This window comes from Podarcis bocagei (genome assembly GCF_964188305.1).
Source record: "Podarcis bocagei genome assembly, chromosome: 6".
NCBI classification, from domain to species: domain Eukaryota; kingdom Metazoa; phylum Chordata; class Lepidosauria; order Squamata; family Lacertidae; genus Podarcis; species Podarcis bocagei.
Window position 1 is genome coordinate 34,645,683 of NC_138130.1, and position 17,948 is coordinate 34,663,630.

General features: G+C 41.6%; 1 long non-coding RNA gene across 2 annotated transcripts in view; it reads right to left on the minus strand.

The window, feature by feature from the left end:
• Positions 1–2,836: 2,836 nt before the first annotated feature.
• The window catches only part of LOC308588628, a 39,782-nt gene continuing 24,670 nt past the window's right edge, over positions 2,837–17,948 (minus strand). Inside the window, exons 1-3 of one of the 2 annotated variants that reach the window (XR_014008837.1) lie at positions 16,067–17,213; positions 11,861–11,933; positions 2,837–3,972 (exon numbers count right to left, since the gene is read on the minus strand). This is a non-coding gene — a long non-coding RNA (uncharacterized lncRNA). Of the gene's footprint in view, positions 3,973–11,860; positions 11,934–16,066; positions 17,214–17,948 lie in introns of those variants that run through there. The other variant, XR_014008836.1, reaches the window with a different exon arrangement.

The following is a 17,948-nucleotide window of genomic DNA, read 5'->3' on the forward strand; positions in this document are numbered from 1 at the left end:
TGTTTGTCGTGAGTGTGTTTGTTTAGTGTGTGTTTGTTAGTGTGTTGGCTGCAGTGTGTAGATGTGTCACATGAATGCTCCTCCCAGGGCTGGAAAGGGATGAGTTTAACCTGAATTAGTTAAAACTGAATTACTGTGTCATGGAATGATGCATGTCTAAAAAATGTGTCACCAACATCAAAAGTTTGGAAAGCTCCATTCTAGGACCTACAGCAACAGGGGATGAGGCTAGGAAGTAATCTTGCGTTAGGAGAAAAGCAGTCATGTGAATCAATATCTTGAGTCGTGGGACAACTGAAACCTCTTATTTTGCTAACCTCAAAACAACTCTTAGAAATTGTGAGCCTGAAATATAGCCTAGACTGAAATTCCTAATTGTTTACTGCAGATTTTGGAGCAGAAACGCCTATCACATATCCTTTACGTTTGCCTATGTAATCAAAGAGGCTGGAAACTTGCATCTTTATACTGAAAGCTGAGATTCTGGGTGTCATGTCTAGTTTGCCTGTAAGGCTGTACGAAACTTCATTAGGCACTCATGAGCTGTTAATATTCTCTTGCTGTTCGTATTCTTGTGAGCAGTACAAAATGAAGTTTTATACCGCCTTAAGAAAAAACTACAGTTGACACCATTCATGCAAGTAGCAAAGTAAGTTGCAGGCATGCCCACCCTGCAATGCAGATTAGGATCCTGGTGTGGCTTTAGCAAATTGCAGTCTTGATCTGGACGTTGGGGCACACGTGTTATTTGTACTGGGAAGGGGCTGCTCTCATTGGAGCAAACAGTGCAAATAGTAGGTATTGCAGCTCATCCTAGATAATTTTTGGTACACACTTGAGATCTCTTCTCTCCTTTGGGGTGGTTCACACAATCAAATGGCCATGATGAGAATGAAAATTGGTTTGTCCATGTGCTCTCATCATGTTATTTCTGAACTCCTTGGTGATTAGCAGCAATATCCGTGAACTGGCTTTACTGAAAATGATTTCATGTGAGTTGATGTATGGTATTAGGTCAATGATAGATATGCAGATTTACTCAGACTTAAGCCTCACTGGGCTCAGAATGACTTACTCCCTTGCAGAGGACTGAGACTGTAGTCATTGGTTAACAACCATGTTCTAAAAACTCTTGTAACATCCTAAATGGGCACAGGATGTAGGACACAACATTATGTCTGAGGACTGGGAAAGGTTATGGAACACCGGTATGAAATTCACGGCATGTAGTGCCTTGAAAGAGAACATTATGAAAATGGTATACCGGTGGTACATGACCCCAGTCAAGTTGGCTAAAATATATCATCTTTCTGATAATAAGTGTTGGAAATGCAAGGAGGCAGAAGGGACATTCTTTCACCTCTGGTGGACCTGCCCGAAAGTAAAGGCCTTTTGGGAAATGATACATAATGAGCTGAAAAAGGTATTCAGATATACCTTTTCTAAGAAACCAGAGGCCTTTCTTCTGGGCATGGTGGACCGGAAGGTGCCAAAGAAGGACAGAACCTTGTTTATGTATGCAACCACAGCAGCTAGGATTCTTATCGCAAAGTTCTGGAAGACACCAGATTTACCCACACTGGAGGACTGGCAGACGCAGCTGATGGACTACATGGAGTTGGCAGAAATGACTGGCAGAATTCGAGATCTGAGCGAAGAAACAATGGAGGAGGACTGGAAAAAATTTAAGGACTATTTGCAAAAACATTATAAGTTGTTTGAATGTTAAGATTGTGCACGATTAAGAAACGTCATGCTTCTGCAATTTATTTTATGTAAATGATAAAGTAAGTACTGATGGAAAAAAACGAGACAAATTAGAAACAAAATATTATGTTTATTAAGAGTGTTAAAACTAAATTACAAATTTTCGAAATTGGTAACATAATAAATTTAAAGGTATAATAAGATGGGAAACAAGATAACAAATTGCTGAACTGGTTAGAATAATGAATGCAATGCTGAGAGGATGCGAGGAGGTCCAAAAATGAGCCGTCGAAGGACGCTACGAAAGTATCTTAACTTTTTCTTCTTTCTCTTTACTTTTCTTCATATGTAAAAAAAAAAAAAATGTTTCTTGCATGTTGCTGTGTAAACAAATTTGTTAACCTATGGAAAGAAACGCAATAAAAAATTTTATATATAAAAAAAAAAACTCTTGTAACATCCTGTGGGGTGAAGAATTCTGCATGATTTCTAAAGCTTCTATAGCAATAGAACTTGGTCTAGTTAAAGGTATTGTTTTGCATTTGTTTGACTTGGACCAAATGGGCAACAGCTGTTTAAAATGCATTTCTTCTCAGTGCACAAGTGAACAACAAAAAGAAAGCACAAATTAACTCTAAATTAATTATAGCTAAAGAATACAGTGTGAGTGCAAAGAATAAGTAAGTGGTTCTGCATTATGTCAGTCTGATAGACACAGCTTCATAGATCAAGATTCATAAATCATAATGCTAAACACCTTCTTCTTGATCTAACAATATATGCTCATTTTGTGCAGATGCGATAATGCTAAATGTAAGGGCTGAAACCCAAAACATAATTAGTCAATGGAGTTCAATCCCCCTCTATGCAGAATTTGGTCTGTTGTCTTTAATTGGTATACAAAATCAAATGTTCCTAGCCTACAAAAAGAAAGGATAACAATATCACAAAAGCACATTCTTTTGGATTTTAAATAACTCCTTAGTTAATGGATGTCTGTATTTGTCTCATTTGGAGTTTTTAGCAATATTTTAAAGGCATGAGTTTTGATATTTCAGATGAATCTCAAAGTATCGGCAAAATAAAACTTAGCCTGTGAGCTTCCTTTTCTGCCTGAAGTTCCCCACAATCCAATACTACTTCACATATTCATTAAACACTCCGACTTTCTTTTACAATTAATATTTGTGTTTCCCGTAATATGATCTTTGCAAATGGGCTGAGGTTCCCTGGGATACATTAAAAGATTGAAACCATGAATTTTGTGCAGGATTATTAAAGCAAATGGTTGTATAGAAAATCTATTTCTCTCCCTCTCTCTCTCTATCTCACAAAAAACCACCTGCTCTTTGCATGTCATGTGAAAGGTCAGAAAAGAATAAGTCTGCAATGTGTGAAAAATGGAATTTATTAAAATGTATACTTTAAGCATTTGCAGGAGTTAACCATATTTTTGAATAAGATCCTTCCACTATCCTTCTCTGATGAGTTTACTGTAGCTTGAGACACAATGTTTCCTGTTCACATTCCATTTTTCACATATTGTGGGCTTCTTATTTTTACTAGTATTTACTGATAAGATGCTATACTCATGCAGTGTTATGCTACATAGAAATCAGATTCCTAAGAGTACAATTTCAGTACTTGTTTTGCTAGTTTCCCATTGATAAAATGATTCCCAAGATCATAATGTTAGCGGTGCAAAGCATCAAACACACCATAATTCAGTCCCTGCATGAAAAGGCTGTAAACTTGAATGAGCAGGGGAAGGCGGAAAAAAGAACATATCTGTTTTGCAAAATTATCATAATCTTACTCTACCGTAATGTTCAATGCAACTTCTGTTGATGAAGTTGAATACAGTAGAACACATTTCTGAGTTGAGCTTGCAGGATTAAATAGATATAATTTGCAACGTGGGTGGTCTTAACTGACACACACACACACACAACAATCTTTTAGAAATATCCCCAGTTGCCTTCTGAAAGTGGTCTCTACATTCTTCCTATTTTAGTTTCATCTCACTAATTCCAGTTGTGAGGTGGAAAATTATTAATGCTGGCAGTGATTGCAGATTGCAGTGTTCTCTGGTTTGTCTCTGAACTGAAAACATTTTCTTCAGGGAGGTGGAAAAAATCTTGCATTGCACCCAGACTTTGCATTGCACGAAAAGGGAGACTTTCTGTATTCTTAAAGCATCCAGGCTGCTTCCAGTGACTAAGCCTTTGGTTGTTCAAGTGGCTAAAATCAAATCAGTCCTTCATGCTGGAAAAAAGAGGCATTTGTCTACAGGGAGGAAATAGCTTGTAAAGGTAACATAATAGGGATCAGCAGCCAGGTGTTGAAAATTTACTTTCAAGGTTTTACAGTGCCTTATATCTTGCAGCACTGTGCACCTTAAGTCTTGACAATCTGGAAAGCTAAGACAAAGTATAAAAGGTTTACATTTCTGTGAAATACGCACCGCACACAGAGAGAGGACTTTGACTTCCCCAGGAAAGCATGGACTTGGTTCACTCAAAGTCCACTTGAAAGCATTGAATCAGCTGAGAGGTGCTATTGCCTTAAAAATGCCATCCACTCTGGTCTCCCCTTATCATAGAATACAGAGCAGAATGGGCAGGTGAAATGATGCAAGAACAGGAGCATAACACCAGGACCTCTTTTAACTTTGAAACATCTCAAGACCTGAGGCTGCTATGTCTTTATTTTATGCTAAGGATTTGCCAAGAGCACATCTACACATGAGCCTCCTGAGTTCCACTTGTGTTGTAGCACACAAGCAGAAATGCAGGAAGAAAAACTTCTGGATATAAGCACACTTGAGTGTCATTGGGTTTCTGGGTTTTTTTAATCTGAATTTTTATTGAAAAAATTGTTAACTGCACATCCAGAAGCTTTAATAAATCATCACCATCATCTACACTTAACTAGTTTACTCTGAATCAGGGAAGAGTTGAAGATTATGATGCATATCAGGGAAGCTCAAGAAAAATCCTATAAATTGTAGGTGCCTGTGATGGTATGGTTCTGAATAGACAACACTGGCTGGATTTGCATATAAACCATGGCTAATCACGGAAACCTTGGTTTATTACATCACAGAATAGTTAAAAGGCACCAGTGAGAGCAGCCGAGCCATGAGAGCAGTTTGAACTTTTTGCTGCCTTTCGCTCTATAACCTTGGGGTCAATGCTGGATCCGTAAACAAAGTTAAGGAGGTACACATGTAACACTAAGTTGTGGTTAACATGAACTAAGGTTTATGGACCAGCTTCAGACTTTGGTTAACTAGCAATCATAAACCATAATTAAGAAAGCTTAGTTAAGCCGCTGGGTGGGTTTGCATATGCTGCTAGGCCATAGTTTAATAAACCACAGTTAGCATTACATGTAAAGCAGGCCACTGAATACTATTATTTAAGTGCTACAGTCCCTTCTACAACTCCCTAAAACTAAACTATAGCTCCTCCCCTTAGGCATGCTACACAGTGGCTGCTGTTTGAATGTCTGGCAGGGAGATTGGCAATATGGCAAATGAGATTCTGTGTAAATAATTGCACTGGGGAAATCAATGAGAACATTAAATCAGGATATGGCAATACTGAAAAGGTCACATTCTTCTATTTACCATTACTGGTAAAGGGACTGTAACTAAAATGTCTAGTGTGAAAATGCCTTTATATAAATCTATGGGGTGGCTATATTTGGAATACTGTGTATAATCCAGTTTGCGGCATCTTAAACAAGGTGCTTTATTTATGGAAGGGTACAGAAAAGGGGAGCCCAAATCATCCAGTGGCTTAGACACTATCTGTACAAAGAAAAGGCGAAGCATCTGAGGCTCCTTAAGTTTTAAGGGGAAAGGGACCTGATTCTGTATTTATGAATAAGATGGAATAAGTGGTAAAGCCAGACTTTGACTTCTTCTCAAGGTCATCCCACGAAGATGAGGGCTAATAGATGTTGGTATTAAAGGGTTAAGAAGCTCTAATCAAGACGCTCTAATCACTGAGCAGCTGGAGGTAGTTAGGCTTCCAGGAATGTGAGTTTGTATAAATAGTCAATTCACTCGTGTGTTTGCCGCCCCCTTCCCCCTTCCCTTTCTTTTGGGGCGTGTTTGCTGAAATGTGTGATTCTTCACCAGTTTTTTGTTTTGTGTAAATAAACCTTTTATTTGAGTTCCAAACCGCTTGCTCCAAGATTCCTTTATTGAAAAGATGCTGACTCTCCAGCCCTTCTTGAGCCGCTGTGCGAAAAGCTCTGCTGTAATGGGACATTGTCGCTTCGGAAGCGCACTGGACATTTGATAAGCATTAAACTAATTAAAGTTTAATGGGACAGGTTATGGATGTTTGTACGTCAAGAAGGAGATAAGGAGTGCAGTTAAGAGTGATTTATGCAAGGACTGGAGCGAAGACAGAAGCGGTTGCCGACAACGAAAGCCTTCAAAGCAGCTTGAGTCCTGCGACGTGCCTAGGAAAAGTTTTAAAGAGGCACTGCGCAGTTTGTACTCGCTGGAAGACGCCTTATTCCTCGAGGAGCCACCTCAGCAGCTGGGAGACGGTCTACAGGTCTGTGAGTATCGTTCCTAAGCCCTAGGGAGGATGGCAGAGTCCCAGGAAAGTTTTACTGTCCCCTTTACGCGACTCAATGGGAAAAATTGGCAAGACTGGAAGGCTAGAGTAAGGGTTTGGTTGCAAGCAAAAGAGTTGTGGAGTTGTACTGAAGCACCGCCTTTACAGGCAGCTGCAGACGCGTCTGCAGAAGACAAAGCAGCAGAGGCAGTTTTTCAGAAACGCGACAGGAAAGCCCAAGGTCTACTAGTTTTGGCAGTGGGACCAGAGCAAATGCCTTATGTTTCTGAGTTAAAGAACACGCATGAGGTCTGGACGGTTCTGCAGCGGTTAAATTCCAGAAACACTGCGGGGGCCAAGATCCATGCTACAAGATGTTTGTTTGATTTACGTCTCCAACCGGGAGCGTGTGTGAAAGAACATATTGCCAAAATGGTGTCTGCCTTTAATCAACTAAGACAGCTGGGCATTCCTTTCTCTATGGAGCAGCAGTCATATATTTTGTTGTCTTCTCTTGATAAAAGCTATGAGACTCTAGCTTTAACTTTGGAAGCTATGCCTTCAACTGAATTAACCCTTGAATACATTTCTTCTCGACTTGCAGATGAACAGGATAAAAGGCAAAGAGAAAGAGGTTTGTCTTCAAAGGGGAGTTATGCTGTGCCTAAGAGTGGGGATGCTGAGTTTGAGAACACAGTAAATGCTTTTGCAGCTAGACACTGTTTTCGCTGTGGTTCCTCTTCCCATTTAATCAGGAATTGTACACGTGAACCTGGTCAAGACAGCACCAAGGCCGTTACCCCTAGTTACCAGACTAGGAGTTCCAGGGGACGTCGAAGAAGAGGAGGAGGTCATGGCTACTCCCACAGCACACAGCACATGGCTTCAGCAATGGCGTTGATGCAAGGGCATGGCCAAGGCAGCAATCTACGCTGGTTGATCGACAGTGGTGCATCTCACCACCTGGTGGCGCCATCTAGTGTCCGTTTGCAGAATTGCAGACATTTGCAAACCCTTAAAGTTGTGACAATGGCAGATTCAACTAAACGTTCCTTAGAGACTGTAGGCACAGTGTTTTTGAAGTGTTTGCAAACAGAAATTGATGCCTACGTGCTAAAGGGAATGAAGGGGTGTATTTTGTCTGTGTCAGAACTTGATAGAAATGGGTTTAAAACTGTGTTTGAAAATGGGGTTTGCACTATTTCAAAGAATAACGTATCTCTTTTGCAAGTGGAATGCAGAGATGGGTTATATTATTTTGAGACAAGTCCAGATGAAGTTGAACAGGTTCATGCTGGTTGTGTGAACTCGCCTACCCATAATTCTTGTGTTCATTTATGGCATCGCCGTTTGGGACATATTAATTTTCAGTAGGTTAAAAGACAACCTGAATTATCAGAAGGGTGCAAATTGAACAAATGTACTAAGTATTTGGATTGTACTGCATGCAAAAGGGTGAAGGTTCATAGATGCAGCTATCCCAGTTCAAATAGGAAATCTGACAAAGTATTCCAACTTGTGCATATGGACCTATGTGGCCCAATGCCTGTTGTTAGCATGGGAGGTTCGAGGTATGCACTGTGTCTCTCAGATGACAAAACAAAGGTTACATGGTTTTTTCCTCTCAAAACAAAAGCAGATACTGCAGAAACAGTTAAAAATTGGGTTCATGCAGTAGAACTTGAATTCGGTACTAGAGTACTTGCTTTTCAAACAGACAGAGGGTCAGAATTTACCGGGTCTGTGTTGCAGAATTTCTTTAAGAAAAAGGGAATTAAGCATCGTCTGTCTACACCTTATTCCCCCCAAGAAGGAGGCGTGGCCGAACGTAAAAATTACTTTCGGGTTAATTACTTTCGGGTGTTTGGATCTCAAGCCTATGTACTTATCCCAAAAGCGTTAAGGAAAAAGGGAAGTCCAAGGGCTAGGAAACTCATCTTTTGTGGGTACGAACCACATGCCAAATCTTGGAGGTTCGTGAACCCAGATGGGGATACTACAAGAGTGGTCCTCAGTAGGAACGCTGAATTTTGTGAGCAATCCGGATGGACTCACTTACATGCTAACCCTGACATTTTGAGAGATGATTTAGGCATTTATGCTGAGAAAGAAAGTCCAGAGGATAATGAGCCAGAAGGGGATGGTGCACATGGTTCAGATGCAGATTCTGACCAGGCACAAGGTTCTTCTCCTAAGGTAGAAAAGCCAGAATCTAAAAGTGTTCCAACATCGCCAGTCATTAGGCCTAGCAGACAGCAAAAGCGAAGCAGGTCGCCTGCAACACCAAGCCCAAGGGAGGTATCTAAACGGAGGTCTTTATCCCTAGAGGCACGTCCAGACATAAAGTCTGAGACAGATTCTGACAGCCAACGGTCAGAGGGGGCACAAGAGGAGCAATTGCGCAGGTCAAAACGTGCCACAAAGGGCAAGCCGCCAGAGCGGTTTAAGGTGACAAGTGTATACGTAAATATGGCACAGTGTGAACCAGATAGCTATGTAGAGGTACAACAGCTTCCAAGCTCAGAAGCCGCAAAGTGGCAGGAAGCAATGGAAAAGGAGATGGCTTCAATGAAGTCTCTCGGTGTGTTTACAAGTAAAGAGCTTCCAAAAGGCCAACAAGCTGTAGGTTGTCGATGGGTATATCGTTTAAAGCCCACAACTACTGAGGAGTTGCAATATAAAGCCCGACTAGTTGCAAAAGGGTTTTCACAGCGCAAAGGAGTTCACTATTCTCAAATTTATGCCCCTACTTCAAGATCGGAGTCATTAAGAATGCTTTTAGCCTCTTCAGCTAAGAAGGGAAATAAGCTGTTTCATTTTGATGTCAATGTGGCTTATTTAAATGCAGACTTACAGGAGGAAGTCTATATTACGCCACCACCAGGTTTTGAAGGAGACAAGCCAAACCAGGTCTGGCGCCTACACAAATCCATTTATGGGTTGAAACAGTCCGCCCGTAATTGGAATTCCTGCTTAAACGATGCTCTAGAGAGCATGGGGTTCAGAAAGAGCGCAGCAGATGCGTGTCTTTATCTAAAAGGCTCGGGATGTGAACAAGAAGCAGTCTTGATATTTGTTGACGATTTATTATACAGTGGAAAGGACGATAAACTTGCACAACAATTTGCCACAAAGCTTGGAGAAAGGTTTCAGATAAAATCACTAGGCAATGTATCTGTTTATCTAGGAGTTAAAATTCAGCAAGATGAAGATGGGAACTATTGGCTCAGCCAAGAAGCTAAGATCCAGCAGTTGCTGGAAAGGTTTAAAATGGACAACTGTGCTGGTGTTAAAACCCCAATGGAGTTAAGTTACACAAAGGATGCTCAAACTGAGCAACAGACAGAGTTCTGTAATCCCGGGGTTTATCAGTCAGCGATAGGCAGTCTACTCCACATTGCACAGTGGACTCGGCCCGATATAACATATGCTGTCAACATGCTGTGTAGACAAGCTGAAAAACCATCAATGCATGCTTGGCAAGGAGTAAAAAGAGTTTTAAGGTATCTCCAAACTACCAAAAGGTTTCGCTTAAAACTATCAGCAGAGGGCAGCACACAACTTGAATGTTGGGCCGACAGCAGTTGGGCAGATGCTGGACCAGATAGAAAATCAGTGTCAGGAATGGCGATAAAATTTGGAAATGCACTAATTGGTTGGAGATCAAGAAAACAATCACTTATAGCTTTAAGTTCAACTGAATCTGAGTTCAATGCATTATCAGATGTATGTAGAGAACTGGAATTTTATAAGCAACTGGTACAAGAATTGTTTGGAGAATGTTCCCTACCTATCAGAGTGTGGGAAGACAATCAACCTTGTATTAAACTAGCTAAATCAGGTCAATTCAAGGCACACACAAAACATTTGGATATCCGTTATCAAAATGTATGCCAAAGTGTAAAACAAGGTTTAATTGAACTAAAGTATTGTCCAAGCCAAGAAAATCTCGCAGATGGTTTTACAAAAGCTTTGAGTCCGCAATCTCATAAATGTTTCTGTTCAGGTTTAAATTTGAATTAAGGTTGTTACAGCTCAGTGTTACGAGCGAGAGGGGGTGTTGGTATTAAAGGGTTAAGAAGCTCTAATCAAGACGCTCTAATCACTGAGCAGCTGGAGGTAGTTAGGCTTCCAGGAATGTGAGTTTGTATAAATAGTCAACTCACTCGTGTGTTTGCCGCCCCCTTCCCCCTTCCTTTTCTTTTGGGGCGTGTTTGCTGAAATGTGTGATTCTTCACCAGTTTTTTGTTTTGTGTAAATAAACCTTTTATTTGAGTTCCAAACCGCTTGCTCCAAGATTCCTTTATTGAAAAGATGCTGACTCTCCAGCCCTTCTTGAGCCGCTGTGCGAAAAGCTCTGCTGTAATGGGACATTGTCGCTTCGGAAGCGCACTGGACATTTGATAAGCATTAAACTAATTAAAGTTTAATGGGACAATAGATTCTGGCAAGGGAAAAGGCAGTACTTAATCAAGCCAGCAGTTAACTAACTCATAATATATATGGTCATGTCCACTGGCTTAGATGGCCTAATTCATGGAGCAGAGGTTGATAAATGGCGATTAGCCATGATAGCGAATTGCAACCACCAAGTTCAGAGGCCATTATAGGAATAAAAGAAGAACAAGGCTCGCCAAAGACACACCTGGCCCAGTATCCTGTTCTCAAAGTGGCCAACCAGATGCTTATGCAAAGCCTACAAGCAGAACACGAAAGCAATCCCACCTGAGAATGCCCAACAACGGGTATTCAGAAGCCTATTGCCTCCAACAGTGGAAGCAGAATATAGCCATTATGTCTAGTAGCCATTGGTAGCCTTATCCTCCATTAATTTGTCTAACCTTTTTAAAGCTTGAATTTTGTGACTCTGAATGCCATTTTGCTGGGGGGCAAATGATGGGGGAGGCCTCTTGTCTTTGTGCCCTGCTTGTGGGCCTCCCTGAAGCCCTGGGCTGATGAAAACAGGGTGCTTGACGAGACGGGCAATTAGTCCACAAGGCTTTCCTCACCTCCTCATATATTCATTAATAACCATTTAATCTGCTTGAGCTTTCCCCCACTCTTTCCTGTTTTACAGCCACATTCCCCTCTCCTTAAAGTAAAGACATAATAAACCCTCTCTTACTCCCAGCACAGTGTGCAATAATGTTAAAAACTGGCTGATCCCTCATCCGCCTGGCCTTGACAAGCCAAGTGTGCAAGTGGGTCAGAAATGATTGAATGTCCCATAGTGCTGAGTGTCATGTCCCATTTTCTCGGTGAGTTAAGAATGAAACTTGCAGATCTCAGAGGTGAGCACATGTGATGCACACACACATACACACACACACACACACACACACACACACACACACACGGTTGCTGATGTTGACAGGCCCATAAACCCCATCCGAAGAAAAGGTGTGTATTAATGACAAACATTGCACTGAAGGTCTGCGCCTGCAACTATTCCTCAGGTCAAAATTCAAAATTTCAGCTGGAGGAAGCACCTGACAAGGAAATGATTGTTTAATTCTATTAGCTTTATATGAACACCGATGTGCAAAACAAATGGTGTTTAGTATGTTTCCACTTACCTGATCTTTAGCTGTCTTGGTGTCCTGATCGTCTTGCATTTGGTATGAGTCTCAAAGGTATTTCCTTGTCAGTCTGTAATCATATGTAAACAACACTCCTTTTTAAAATGAGCTTCCAGTTATCTAAAAGTTTTAGATGATCCTCAGATCTTATGGGCAAGCGAGTTGTTCAAAAATAACTACAAAAAGCAGGGGTTAGGATTAGGAAGGATCTGTTGATTTCAGTTCTCTCAGTTTTTCATTTTTTCCATTCATTTTCAGTTCCCCACATTTTACAATTTGCGGGTTAAAAAAAAAAATCACAAAAATTCATCAGTACCTTTGTGCAAATTTCTCCTAATATGCAGTTTTGACCAATGTACACAGTTTTGCGAGCAATTTTCTTTAATATAATGCAGGTTAGTGTGTTATTTTCACAAGTATATTCATTTTTATGTACACTTCCCCCAAATATATGCATGTTTGCAAGCATTAATTGGTGAAGTGCATAACAAAATTCAGGTTAAGTGCAAATATTAAATGTTAGCTGTGTTTCGGTTTGTATATTGTTTTGGAAAGGATAGATTTGATGGATTCGGTTTCAAATAAGACTGGAATAAAATTTCTTCCCCATCACTACTCACAGATTCTACTATGCTGAAAACAATGGTTGGTTATGATACTCTCAAACAGTTAAATATAACACTAGGTATTGTACAATAATAAAAAGGCAGCAACCCTTCCCCGCTGATTAAGAATCTGACAGAATTATTAGATGGCAGGGCAATGTTATTGTTCCCCAAGCTGATGGTCACTGCAGCGATGCTACACTGACACTAGCTATGGTGCAATCTTATACTGAGCTAGCTGCTAAGCCGAACAGACAGTTTTGCACACTGCCTTCAGATAAGCCATGAAAGTGAGGCATCAATCAATATACACCAATGGCCAATCAACACCTGATACCATCCACCTTCATGCACCCTCTACATACAATGCACTACTAGGGCAATCGGAAAGAGAACAATAAAGACACAAACTCCTGGGCTCCAGTGTGTGCAGGCAGCTCTAAAAAGCCAAGGAAAACAACTGGGACCATACAACTATTATAATGCCCAGGTATCACCATAATCTAGCAGTAGAAGGCAAGAAAGGTGGCATGAGCTCCCCAGGAGAGAAAGGTTCAAGTCATGCTGTGCAATCAGTGCTCATATGCAGATATTCACCAGAACACTCCTAATAATACATTTGTATTGTTCCCCTTGTGAGAAAAGGAGAGGGCTACATGAGCAGGAGGTTCAAGACAAATGAAAGGTAGTTGACGTATGGAGTTAAACTATGAAATTTACTACTACTATGAAATTCTATAGCCAGGGTGTTGCTGCAGTGAAGGCCCTTTTTGAGTCTGTCTCCACCCCCAACCATACCTCTTTTGTACATGGGACCAAAAGCAGAGCCTCCAAAGATTATTGTAACCTATGGACATTTGAATATGGGCAGCAACGTTTTCCTGACCCAGATCTAAAGGATTTGGCGCATTCCCTTTGTTCCGGTTCGGAATTTCACCCTCTCCCTCTAAAACGGATTGGATTGTCCTAATACACGGAAACAGTGATTCCTGAATGGTGTCTTTTTTTTTGGAAGGGTAAGCTCCATGGGGGGGACGCGGGTGGCGCTGTGGGTAAAAGCCTCAGCGCCTAGGGCTTGCCGATCGTCAGGTCGGCGGTTCGAATCCCCGCGGCGGGGTGCGCTCCCGCTGCTCGGTCCCAGCGCCTGCCAACCTAGCAGTTCGAAAGCACCCCCGGGTGCAAGTAGATAAATAGGTACCGCTTACCAGCGGGAAGGTAAACGGCGTTCTGTGTGCTGCGCTGGCTCGCCAGATGCAGCTTTGTCACGCTGGCCACGTGACCCGGAAGTGTCTCCGGACAGCGCTGGCCCACGGCCTATAGAGTGAGATGGGCGCACAAACCCCAGAGTCTGTCAAGACTGGCCCGTAACGAGCAGGGGTACCTTTACCTTTACCTTTTTAAGCTCCATGGGGAGCATTTAACCTTTTGCTTAGCTCAGCTGGAAAGATAGGAAGATTTAGATGGTAATGCTTATGAGCTTAACACCTTTCCATTGGCATTTACAGTTCTTCAGAAGTTTCATGGCAGTACGAATCGGAGCCTGGGCTGAGCAACAGATGGATTCTGGCCAAGATCCAGTGTTTTAAGAACTGTTGATCAAAGATCAGGTTTATCACAGTTGGTCTTGCAGAAAAAGATTGACATCTCAAAAAATGAGTTTCAACAGATAGAAGCCGAGCTCTCGCAATTTTAGCTGATTTAGCTTTTTCCCTTTTTGGCAAGCTGGCTGAATTGCGTGATTAGTAATTTTTGTGAGCTGGCTAATAGGAAGCAGTAGCAATATAGGTGTAAAAGTTAGTATAAACTTGCCAAGTCCTGCTTTCCTTTATTGAATGATGATATGTGACACTCCTGTTGTTGACCTTCATTGTTAACAGGAGTCATTGAGCATCAATTTTGTTTTAAAAGCGTTTTGTATGGATAAAATTCTTGTTGGACCAAAGACGATTCTCTTAAGAGCAGTGACTGATGATCTCAGAAAGCATACCTACACTACTAATTTATATAGGTTTTTTTAAGCAGTTTGTCGTAATTTCCCCCAATGCATCTTGGGAATTGTAGTTTCATCTGTCGCTCACAGGGGAGATCTCCTCTTGAGATAGGAAGGCTATTAACCCAGTTTAAGTCTGCAGTATAGATGGAAGTTCCCTTTAAATGAACTTTACAAATTTCTCAAAAGTGTTTAAACCACACAGGTGTCCAAAATGCCATTTGAATATAATTTCCATGTATATTCCTGTGTAGAGATAATGACTACTTTCCTTTTTTCAAAGTTCATTCTGTAAACACAAGTAGGTGCACTCTTTCCTTTGTATGGTTGTTATCTTTAAGTCCTTTAATTCGTCGACTCACATCTTGCAATAATACATGCAAAATGGGCTCTGAACTCCTTTGCAATATGCAGATTTGTGTGCAAATGAGCGTTACCTATGGTGTTCGCACTGAAGCGTTTTTCTTTGATGTACATTTCTGACATTCTGAGACTGTAAAGAAGAAAATAACTTCAAAAATTTTAAGAAACCTTAATTGAAGTTAACATAAAAGAAGATACATGGTGTTAATTGGTCTGTTTCAGGCATAATTTGGGCCTTTGAGACCATGTCCCTTACCCCCTGCCAAAGTGTCAAGACTCACATCTTTAATTCAACAATCTTTGTATTAATTACCTCTGGATAAGGTAAGCTTTGATTGGGAGGCTTTTATTGTAAAATTACAGTACATTGCCGGATTTAAGATAAATAAATTAGGGCTGAACTTGAAAAATCTCCATCCAACCGAGAACTTGGAAGTGCATTTGCCTATCAAATGCCAGATGAAAGAGCAGTTCATCTCCAGGCATTTTAATGGGAGAAAAGTGTTGAACTGTTTACAAGAACCAAGATCCACATGGATCTGTACCACACATTGATTGCAGATAGTCATCTTGGGGCGAAGAAGACAGGCATATTACTTGCAGAGCAGGGAGGGTGGTTTGGAAGCATCCTTACCTTAATCACTCTCCCAGTCTCCCAGTTACTCCCATGGCTAAGTGAGAATTTGAACCTTCAGAACTTCATCACTTGAGCCTCAGCACCACAAATAACAATCCTGCTTCACCCTACTTAATTTTACACGGGGTTACGAGATATCCAGGGTATTTCCACATCTTGCTAAGGTGTTGCGGGGGCACATTTGTAAAGCAGCCTCTTCTGAATGTGGGAAAAGGGGCATTAGTGAAGGACTTATCGCCATATCGGCCTAGAGAGCCCTGTTATATCCCCTGTCTGTGGGTGACACTACTTTACAACAACTGCTGTATGTCCTTTTGTCCCAGGCATAAGTTATGCTCTGCTGGTTAGGAAAGCTAGACATGAAGACTGGGTCAAACCAAGTGCACCAAGCTCAGCACTATTTATTCTGATTGGCATCAGAGTTTCAAACGGGGGGTGTGTGTGTGTCTTTCGCCGTCCTACTTGGGAGATGTCAAGCATTGAGCCTGGGACCTTCAGCATGTAAAGCAAATGTTCTGCCTCTTCCCCGGTTGTCAAAATGGCAGCCTCGCCAGGCAAAGGATTCTTTTGCCTGACAAGTGTTTTCAAATCCAGCTGCAGATAATTACCTGTGGCTCTGCCTCCAACTTGAAAAGGGCCAAATCCGCAACACCTTCGAGCAGATTAAAAAGAGGCGAGAGAGGCGAGACGAGGAATGGAGGCACTTCTCTGCGGCTCCTTCGCTCACCAGCACTTGACACTGAATGCGTACGAGAGGCTGACCGTCAAAGGCAAAATGAGCTCGACAGAAAAGAGTAGGCATACATTTGCGTCTGACTGTAATGCAGTATCAATCATTAGAAAGTGCAACACAAAGGATTTGCATGGCAGGCTGTGCTAATCAGAAGAGGTGAGTGTTTTAATGCGTTTAAACGAGGACAGGGCACTTATTAATCAAAACAGAATCCAAAAGGACTGAAAGAGCAAGAATGCGACTCGAAACTTGCAAAAGTGGACCAGCGATACTTCTGAAATCCCATTTCAGGAAACCATCTAGGTTTATTATGCGAGGAATAATGAGGTAACTAACAAATACAACAAAAGGGGGAAAAATGTGAGAAGTTGTAATTATATCAGAGAATGCGGGCAGCTGATTGGGGGAAATGTTTCCCATTATAGCAAAGCGTCTTTTGGCAAGGTGAAGTAAAATAATGGATTTTTCATTGCCTTTGATTCAGCCTAGCACATGTTGCTGCGGCAAGAAAAAACTATTTAAAGTTTCTACCATGTGGAATAAATGTGAGGTGCTGGAGGTGCCAAGTCATTTATTCACACCGAAACCTCCAAGATCCCCAAATTCAGGACAATCTACAGTAGAGTTCATCCGCGTGTGAGACAAAGGGAAGGCACACTTAGGAAATTGTGGGTTAATCAAGATGTCTGACCTGCAGACACAGGGGAAATCTATCATGGATGAGATGAAAAGGGACAACAAAGGAAGTCTGAGAGGAAAGTAGGATGTCAGGGGAAGCCTGGTGGTTCTAAGTTGCCAGTGCTAGCAGATAAGGTTACTAACCCTCCTTTTACAAAGGCCATGAATGATGTTTGCCTCTGCCCCCATCCCTGGTGGCTAGCTTTATGGTGGAGATTTAGAAGGGACAGTGGCATTGCTGCTTGAAGCCAGTAAAAACCCTTGTGGATCAGGCAAAAAATCCATCTAGTCCAGCATCCTGTTCTCACAGCGGTCAACCAGGTGCCTATGAGAAGCCTCAAGAAAGATCTTGACTTGGCATACTGACTTTGACAGTGGAGGTGGTACATGGCCACTGAAAGCCTTTATCCTCCATGAATTTGTCCAATCCTCTTTTAAAGTTGGTGGCCATCACTACACCTCACAGAAACAAATTTAATAATGAATAGCATACATTTAATAGTAATAATAATAATAATACCTTTATTGTCATTGTACAACCTGTGTACAATGAAATTAAATGAGCCTCCCTTCCCCCACAAACACTCAATCTCTTATCGAACAACACACCAGCTCGCAAGTCAATTTCACTATGTTATTTTCCGTTCAACAGCCTAACAGCCCACAGATAAAAGCTATTTTTTAGCCTGTTGGTACGGCTGATTATACTTCTATATCTCCTGCCCGAGGGTAGAAAATTAAAGAGGTGGTGGCAGGGGTGTATTACAGTGGTGCCTCGCAAGACGAAAAGAATCCGTTCTGTGATTCTCTTCGTCTAGCGGTTTTTTCATCTTGCGAAGCAAGCCCATTGACGGATTAGAGGATTAGCGCTATTAGCGGCTTTTAGCAGCTTTTAGCGGCTTATCGGATCAGCTGACAAGTGGCTTAGCGGCTTAGAAAAAGGGGGGGGGGGAAGGAAAAAAACCCCGCAGGAACTCACAAGATATTGTCGTCTTGCGAAGCAAGCCCATAGGAGATTCGTTTTGCAAAGCACCTCCAAAACGGAAAACCCTTTCGTCTAGCGAGTTTTCCATCTTGCG